This window comes from Phyllobates terribilis, unplaced genomic scaffold, assembly GCF_046119375.1.
Source record: "Phyllobates terribilis strain yellow unplaced genomic scaffold, ASM4611937v1 Scaffold_7__3_contigs__length_470593459, whole genome shotgun sequence".
Taxonomy (NCBI): domain Eukaryota; kingdom Metazoa; phylum Chordata; class Amphibia; order Anura; family Dendrobatidae; genus Phyllobates; species Phyllobates terribilis.
In genome coordinates, this window is record NW_027362767.1 from 422,996,943 (window position 1) to 423,005,595 (window position 8,653).

An 8,653-nucleotide genomic window follows, 5' to 3' on the forward strand; every position below is an offset into this window, starting at 1 on the left:
CCACTGGGTGTGAGGTGCAGGGAGCAGGCCAGAGAGAGGACACACAGAAGGGGGTCCTGCAAAATACTCCAGAGTTACCTGAGGGTCGACCGAGCCCCTCACTGCGTGAGCACAGGACGCCGTGGGCCTTGCACTGGCGCCTGTATCTGGAACTGCTACAACTGTGAGTAAAAGACCTGAGACTGCATCATACGGACTCTGTGTTCATTACTGACTCCCTGCACTATAACCACCAACATCCACGCACGCTGCCCTGAAGCTACACTCTTCCTGTGGGGAGTTACACTACCTTGGCTGCTATACCACCAGCTTCAGAGGACTGTTCCGCAGCGGCGGTTCCTATTGACCGCACTCCACAGGTGGCGTAGTCTGACATTAACACTTATATATCCAGACTACCCCTTGGTTTGACCGCCCTGGGTCACGGACCGGGTCACCACCACGGTGACTACAACCCCCAGCGTCTACCGGCCCGGCTCCGGGTACCCCACGGCCCAGGGGGCGCGTCACAAGCACAAAGCAGTGGCCCATGATTAACAGCTTATACTTATTGGTTCTGATTCTGATTCATTAAAGGGCTGGCCCGAAACTAAACTTTATTTTACTCCTAAATCTCTATCTAATGTCATAATCTCATCTTTTTTTTTTCTAATATACCGTAATTAAAAAATTCCCTATCCTTCCCTCACTACTCTAACTTCTTTATTTTTTTTCACTTCCTCTTTGATGACGCTGCGTTTGAGAATCCCCAGTGCATGCTGGGTTACTCAAATGAGCTGTCATCAGGGGGCAGAGGCTGCGGTCACTGGTACAGCCTCTGCCCCCACCCTGAAACGAAGTGTTATCAGTGACCCCCATTTCAGGGGCTGGCCAAGTCCTTGCTCTGCTGAGCATGTGTTAGTTGTCAATTCTGACGGGTGCTCAGCAGATTCCTGTCTCTGTGCTTCTCAGTGCACAGTGACAACACGCTCTCTCGCTGGCTCTGATCAGAATTGATGAGCCGGCAACAGAGCGCATTGTCAGTGCACATTGTAAGTAAAGAACAAACATGAGACATCAGGAAAGAGATTTGCGGCCTCCCGTTTAGCTTCCAGGTGCCACTGACCTGAACGCTGGACCAGAGTACCACAAATTGATCCGTTCATCTCTAGTTATATCCTTTCTTTGTAGTAGACCTGGATACATTTAAAACGTGGTACATATCTTGTTTAAGGCTATGCACACATGTTGCATTTTTTGATGTATATTTTACAGCATAAATCTGGCAAGGAAAATACGCAGCGTTTTGCTGTCCCAGCAAAGTGTATGCACATGACATTTATTTTCTCCTTACAGATTTGCAGAAGATTCAAATCTGCAGCATGTCAATTCTTGTAGCGGCTTTCATATACAGTGGGTATGGAAAGTATTCAGACCCTTTTAAATTTTTCACTCTTTGTTTCATTGCAGCCATTTGGTAAATTCTAAAAAGTTCTTTTTTTTCTCATTAAAGTGCACTCTGCACCCCATCTTGACTGAAAAAACAGAAATGTAGAAATTTTTGCAAATTTATTAAAGAAAAACTGAAATATCACATGGTCATAAGTATTCAGACCCTTTGCTCATATTTAAGTCACATACTGTCCATTTCCTTGTGATCCTCCTTGAGATGGTTCTACTCCTTCATTGGAGTCCAGCTGTGTTTAATTAAACTGATAGGACTTGATTTGGAAAGGCACACACCTGTCTATATAAGACCTCACAGCTCACAGTGCATGTCAGACCAAATGAGAATCATGAGCTCAAAGGAACTGCCCAAGGAGCTCAGAGACAGAACTGTGGCAAGTCACAGATCTGGCCAAGGTTACAAAAGAATTTAAGCATTACTCAAGGTTCCTAAGAGCACACTGGCCACCATAATCCTTAAATGGAAGAAGTTTGGGACCACCAGAAGTCTTCCTAGACCTAGCCGTCCAGCCAAACTGAGCAATCGTGGGAGAAGAGCCTTTGTGATAGAGGTAAAGAAAAACCCCAAGATCACTGTGGCTGAGCTCCAGAGATGCAGTAGGGAGATGGGAGAAAATTCCACAAAGTCAACTATCACTGCAGCCCTCCACCAGTCGGGCCTTTATGGCAGAGTGACACAACGGAAGCCTCTCCTCAGTGCAAGACATATGAAAGCTCGCATAGAGTTTGCTCAAAAACACATGAAGGAGTCCCAGACAATGAGAAATAAGATTCTCTGGTCTGATGAGACGAAGATAGAATTTTTTGGTGATAATTCTAAGCGGTATGTGTGGAGAAAACCAGGCACTGCTCATCACCTGACCAATACAATCCCAACAGTGAAACATGGTGGTGGCAGCATCATGCTATGGGGTGCTTTTCAGCTGCAGGGACAGGACGACTGGTTGCAATTGAAGGAAACATGAATGCGACCAAGTACAGAGATATCCTGGATGAAAACCTCTTCCAGAGTGCTCCGGACCTCAGACTTGGCCGAAGGTTCATCTTCCAACAAGACAATGACCCTAAGCACACAGCTAAAATAACAAAGGAGTGGCTTCAGAACAACTCTGTGACCATTCTTGACTGGCCCAGCCAGACCCCTGACCTAAACCCAATTGAGCATCTCTGGAGAGACCTGAAAATGGCTGTCCACCAACGTTCACCATCCAACCTGACAGAACTGGAGAGGATCTGCAAGGAAGAATGGCAGAGGAACCCCAAATCCAGGTGTGAAAAACTTGTTGCATCATTCCCAAGAAGACTCATGGATGCACTAGCTCAAAAGGGGGCTTCTACTCAATACTGAAATACTTAGCAAAGGGTCTGAATACTTATGACCATGTGATATTTCATTTTTTCTTTTTTAATAAATTTACAAAAATTTCTACATTTCAGTTTTTTTTCAGTTAAGATGGGGTGCAGAGTGGACTTTAATGAGAAAAAAAAATGAACTTTTTAGAATTTTCCAAATGGCTGCAATGAAACAAAGAGTGAAAAATGTAAATGGGTCTGAATACTCTCCGTACCCACTGTACTAATGAGTGGCAAAAACTATGTAAGAAAAATGCATTTCAAAAGTGAGGTAAAAACACGTGTAAGGCTGTGTGCCCACGATGCGCTCTTCATGCGTTTCCGCTGCGGAATTTCCGCAGCGGAAACGCATCAAAAACGCTTGGTAATCCGCACCCCATGGTCCCCAATGGCATTCCGCAATGTCAATGCACATGCTGCGGATTTTTCCGCAGCGTTTCTGCAGCGCAAATAAATCCGCAGCATGTTCATTAATTTTGCGGAAGCGCAGCGGAAGAGCCGCCATTGACTTGCATTGACACGCATATAATCCGTGTCTATACATTTGTACACGCGGATTATATGCGTTTCAATGTGCGTATGGTACCCAGTTCTGGTGGAGAGAAGACTCTCATCCAGACCTGGGTACCATTGTACCTGTAAAAAAAAGAATAAAATAATAAATAAAGTTTACAGTATATTCACCTGTCCGGCGGCCCCTGCAGCGCTTATCTTCCAGGACCTGAGATGACGTCGCGGTCATGTGACCGCAGGCTGTCTCGCGATATGCCGGCAACCCGGAAGATGCAGGGAGATGCAGAAATGCTGCAGAAATTTTCTGCTTCATTTCTGCATCGTGGGCCTAATTTATGCAGCGTTTTCCCTGTCAACACATCAGGATTTGCTGCAGAATTTTCTGATGCTAATCCTGAACGTGTGCACATAACCTAAGGGTATATGTACACATTAAGTATTTTCTGCAGACATTTTAGCACCAAAAACGTGTCCATTGGAAGGAAAAACGCTGAATAAAATACACACGTTTTTGATGCAGGTTTTTTATGCATTTTTTCCCCCACTCATTGGAATGGGTGAAAAACACTGAAAAAATGGACATGCGGCAGATTTGATACTACTTCAAATCTGCAATTAAAAATAAACAGCATGAGATTTCTGAATGTGGGGAAAACGCAGCACAAACGCAACGTGTGAACATACATTAAGGTGGTTGTCCTTGTTACTGTGGCGCCCTGCTGCGCATTGGTGCCACAGATCCCAGAGTGGTGCATGGACAGACTTCTCCACAAGAGGCCCTCATAGCATTCATACACCTCCACCTTCCACCTCAGATCACCAGAGGGAGCCCGGTTAGGGATATATAAAGGGAAGGTGGAGCCAGGCAGCTCAGTCAGAGTGAGGGTCTTAGTTTCAGTCAGGAGTCTAGAGAACAGTTTCCTCAGGGGACAGAGTTAGTTCCAGTTCCTGCAGAAGATGTGCCTGAGAGAGGTCAGTCTGCAGTGGAGCTCAGTCAGTTCCTCTAGAGAGAGTTCAGACTCAGTGAGCTCAGATTAGTGAGCCAGGAGCGTGCCGACGCTCAGAGAGCGGCGAAGAGTAGCGACGCCTACTGCCCGTGTGAAGCCTAGTGAGGGCCCCGAGCGTGGCCGAAGGCGAGTGGAGTAAGCAAGCAACATAGGGGGCAGAGGAGCTTAACCAGCTCACCCCAAAACCATTTACCGGACACCGGGTCCACGCCTACAGGGGGCCTATATCCCCAGCAGGAATAACCGGAACCCCTGGAGAACTATACGTCTCAGGTTCACCAGAAGCTGACTGTTATACCAGGGCCAGGAGTCACGGAGGCCCAAGAGACCAGGGAGTGTGAACTCCAACAGAAGGCCCTACCACCAGGTCAGCAGGTGCAATACAGAGACCAAGTTAGGCCTAGCTCCAGGCAGGTCAGAAACTCATCCAAGAAAGGCAAGAAACAGAAGGCCCTATACACGCTCACTGGGGAGAGTTCTGATATGCACCCTTCACCCTAAAGTGTCCTGGATCGTGCCTGAAACACCACCAGTAAAGGTACTGAAGTGAACTGTTGTGTGTGTGCCTATTCTTCCTCTTACCCGGATGGGTCCCCTCTGTCCTGCATCCTTCACCTACACTGCCCTGAGGCCCCGCTCCATCTGTGGGGAATCGTACCAACTAAGTTACCTAAACACTGGCCTCAGAGGACTGTCGCAGCGCTGGTGATCCTCACCAGACACCACAGGTGGCGTCACGAACATTCCCCTATCTCATATAAATTCCCCCCTTCTTTTAAGAGTGACCCCAGGGTACGGGCCTGGGAGTCGGCTACCGCGACATCCCCCGAGATCAGGCAACAACAAGGCCCGGGCGCCGAGTTGTCCCCATCCCCTGGGCGCGTCATTACAATCTAAGTATCAGGCAAATGAGCACGCGTTAAAAAAACACAGAAAAGGAATTGAGAGGTAGCGCTCTGCAGAGCCATGCACTGTAGTAGGTCAGTGGTACTTAGGCTTATGTATGACTGGCTTTAGGCCTCTTTCACACATTCTGATATTTCTGGTATTGGAAAAACAGTACCGTAGATATCCGTCTCTGTGTGTCCTTGTGTGGCATGCATGTGACAACCATGTGCCGCCCATGTGCCACATTAGAACCACACGTACCGGCACCTGGGAATCAGCAGTACAGTCCGTGCTGTTCCCAAGCGCCGAGAGCTGAAGGCAAGTCTCATCAGTGTCCCCTTCTTGAGCTGATATTAGCGCAAGCAAGTGACAATGTTCAAAGTAGTATTCTGTCCTCGCTGTCTCCAATAGGTGTAAAAATAAGAATAAAATAAAAAACACATTATACTCCCCTTTACACCTAATTCCCTGAAGCTATTGTCCCCTGTAAAAAAACCAAAAGTAAAAAAATCACAATATCCCTCACCTGTCCAAAGAAGAAATAATCCAGTGTTCCACGCCATCTGGGCGAGATTTCTTCATCAGCGAGATCGGTGGCTTGAGGTGACCGCACACGCTGAGGAGTGGAGGAGAATGACTCGATGCTGCGAGCGGGCCCCTTACCTGCGCTGAACTCAGTGAGCGGTATCCTGTCACTCAGTGAGCTCAGCGCAGGTCAGGAGCCCGCTCGCAGCATTGAGTCATTCTCCTCTGCTCCTCAGCGTGTGCGGTCACCTCAAGCCACCGATCACGCTGATGAACAAATGTCAGTCAGATGGATTACTGGGCGGGACACTGGATTATTTAATATTTGCACAGGTGAGGGATATTGTGTTTTTTTATTTTTGGTTTGTTTACATGGGACAATGGCTTCAGGGAATTAGGTGTAAAGGTGAGTATAATGTGTTTTTTATTTTATTCTTATTTTTACACTTGTTGGAGACAGCGGGGGCAGAATACTACTCTCAACATTGTCACTTGCTCCCTCAAGCAGGGGACAATGATGAGAGTTGCCTCCAGCACCTGACACCGTGAAATAGCGCTAACTGATTCCAGGCGCCGGTATGTGTCACACTGATGACACACGGACGCCATCTGTGTGTCATCAGTGTACATGTGTGCAGGACGTTTTGCGGCCTGTGCAGTGTGCAAAAACTTGACATGTCAGCGTGCGTTGCACATGGTCCATGGAAACACACTGACATGTGCACAGACCCATTCATTTGAATGGGTCTGCGTGTGTCAGTGTCTCCAGTACATGTGAAAACTGTCACCACACGTACCGCAAACACTGACGTGTGAATGTGGCCTTAGGCAGAGGATACGTTTTTAGAGGTGTAGTAAAGCAAGGTACGCTGCGCTGTTCTACTCTGGCAGGAGTAAAGGTGGTGACACATAAGTATAAGGGTAAGACAGAGTTACCTAGGAATGTCTCTTTTTTTGTTTGTGTTTTTTAAACCTACTCGCTCAAGAATCTCACAACTGAACTCCGCAATATGGATGGTATATATTGTGGTATGACTACAGACATCAGATGTTATATAGGAGATAATATGTGATGGTGTAATATCTGATGTCTGTACTCGTAGTGTACAACAGTCATATTATCCTATAAATAACATTTATCTGTGCACATATACAGTATACAGGATACTATGTGACTGGTGTAAAATCTGATCCCTGTACTCGTAGTATAATATATATCATCATCACATAGTATCCTGTATATAACATCTGAAGTGTGTACTCGTAGTATACCACATACAGTATAATATCTGACAGGTATATGATGCACTATTATACATACATCAGATGCTATACAGTATATGTATGTACAAATGTACATATATATATGTGACAGTGTATAACATGTGATGTCTGTAGTCGCAGTATCATACACCGGTCATGTATCATCGTGTATACTACATGTAGTATACTATGTGCACAGATATAAAATGGTATATGCCCTGCATTGATCAATCCTGAACCTGGTGACAGGACATCCATATTACAGTATAAACAGTACTATATATACAGGACCATATACATACAGTAACATGGGATGTCCAGTAGCCAGGCTCAGGGTTAATCAGTCCAGTGCTGGATTCTGTACAGTGTCTCTGGTCACTCTCAGTATAGGGAGATTTATTGCTGCAGGCTGAACTTTCCTGCAGTCTGTTGATGCTGGAGCCGATGACCCGGCACTGACAGGGCGACCCTGAAAGTTCAGAGACTCCTGCAATAAATCTGAGAGCATCAGGAGAGCGGCGCTGACAGTACTGGAGTAATCAGAAGGTGAGCAGCCTCCACCTCCTCACCGCCCAGAGCAGAAGCTGGTACTCACAGATGTCTCCTCTTTCCTGCCCACAGGCTCCTCTCCGGCACCCAGTAGCTCCGTCCACTTCAGCAGACAGCCCCACACAGGGTGCAGTATGGGCGTGTCTGCTCCACTGCTCCCTGGCCCAGCCCGCCCCTGCCCACAGCCAGCCCCCAGTATAATACACCCCACAGCCAGCCCCCAGTATAATACACCCCACAGCCAGCCCCCAGTATAATGCACCCCACAGCCAGCCCCAAGTATAATGCACCCCACAGCCAGCCCCCAGTATAATGCACCCCACAGCCAGCCCCCAGTATAATGTTCCCCACAGCCAGTCCCAGTATAATGCAACCCACAGCCAGCCCCAAGTATAATACACCCCACAGCCAGCCCCAAGTATAATGCACCCCACAGCCAGCCCCAAGTATAATGCACCCCACAGCCAGCCCCCAGTATAATGTTCCCCACAGCCAGTCCCCAGTATAATGTTCCCCACAGCCAGCCCCAGTATAATGCACCCCACAGCCAGCCCCCAGTATAATGTTCCCCACAGCCAGCTCCCAGTATAATGTTCCCCACAGCCAGCTCCCAGTATAATGCACCCCACAGCCAGCCCCAAGTATAATGCACCCCACAGCCAGCCCCCATTATAATGCGCCCCACAGCCAGCCCCCAGTATAATGCGCCTCACAGCCGGCCCCCCAGTATAATGTTCCCCACAGCCAGCTCCCAGTATAATGCTCCCCACAGCCAGCCCCCAGTATAATGTTCCCCTCAGCCAGCCCCATTACAATGCACCCCACAGCCAGCCCCCAGTATAATGCAATCCACAGCCGGTCCCCAGTATAATGCACCCCATAGGCAGCCCCCAGTATAATGCACCCCACAGGCAGCCCCCAGTATAATGCACCCCACAGCCAGCCCCCAGTATAATGCAACCCACAGCCATCCCCCAGTAGAATGCACCCCACAGGCAGCCCCCAGTATAATGCAACCCACAGCCGGCCCCCAGTATAATGCACCCCACAGGCAGCCCCCAGTATAATCCACCCCACAGCCAGCCCCCAGTATAATGCTGCCCACAGCC

At 48.0% G+C, this 8,653-nt stretch overlaps 1 protein-coding gene across 1 annotated transcript in view; it reads right to left on the reverse strand.

Moving 5' to 3' along the window:
* Positions 1 to 7,710, reverse strand: part of LOC141155148 (N-acetyllactosaminide alpha-1,3-galactosyltransferase-like) — a 44,736-nt gene extending 37,026 nt beyond the window's left edge. Inside the window, exon 1 of the mRNA XM_073641832.1 lies at positions 7,591 to 7,710. The gene's annotated coding sequence lies outside the window, so the exon portion shown is untranslated. The remainder of the gene's footprint in view (positions 1 to 7,590) is intronic.
* Positions 7,711 to 8,653: the final 943 nt, after the last annotated feature.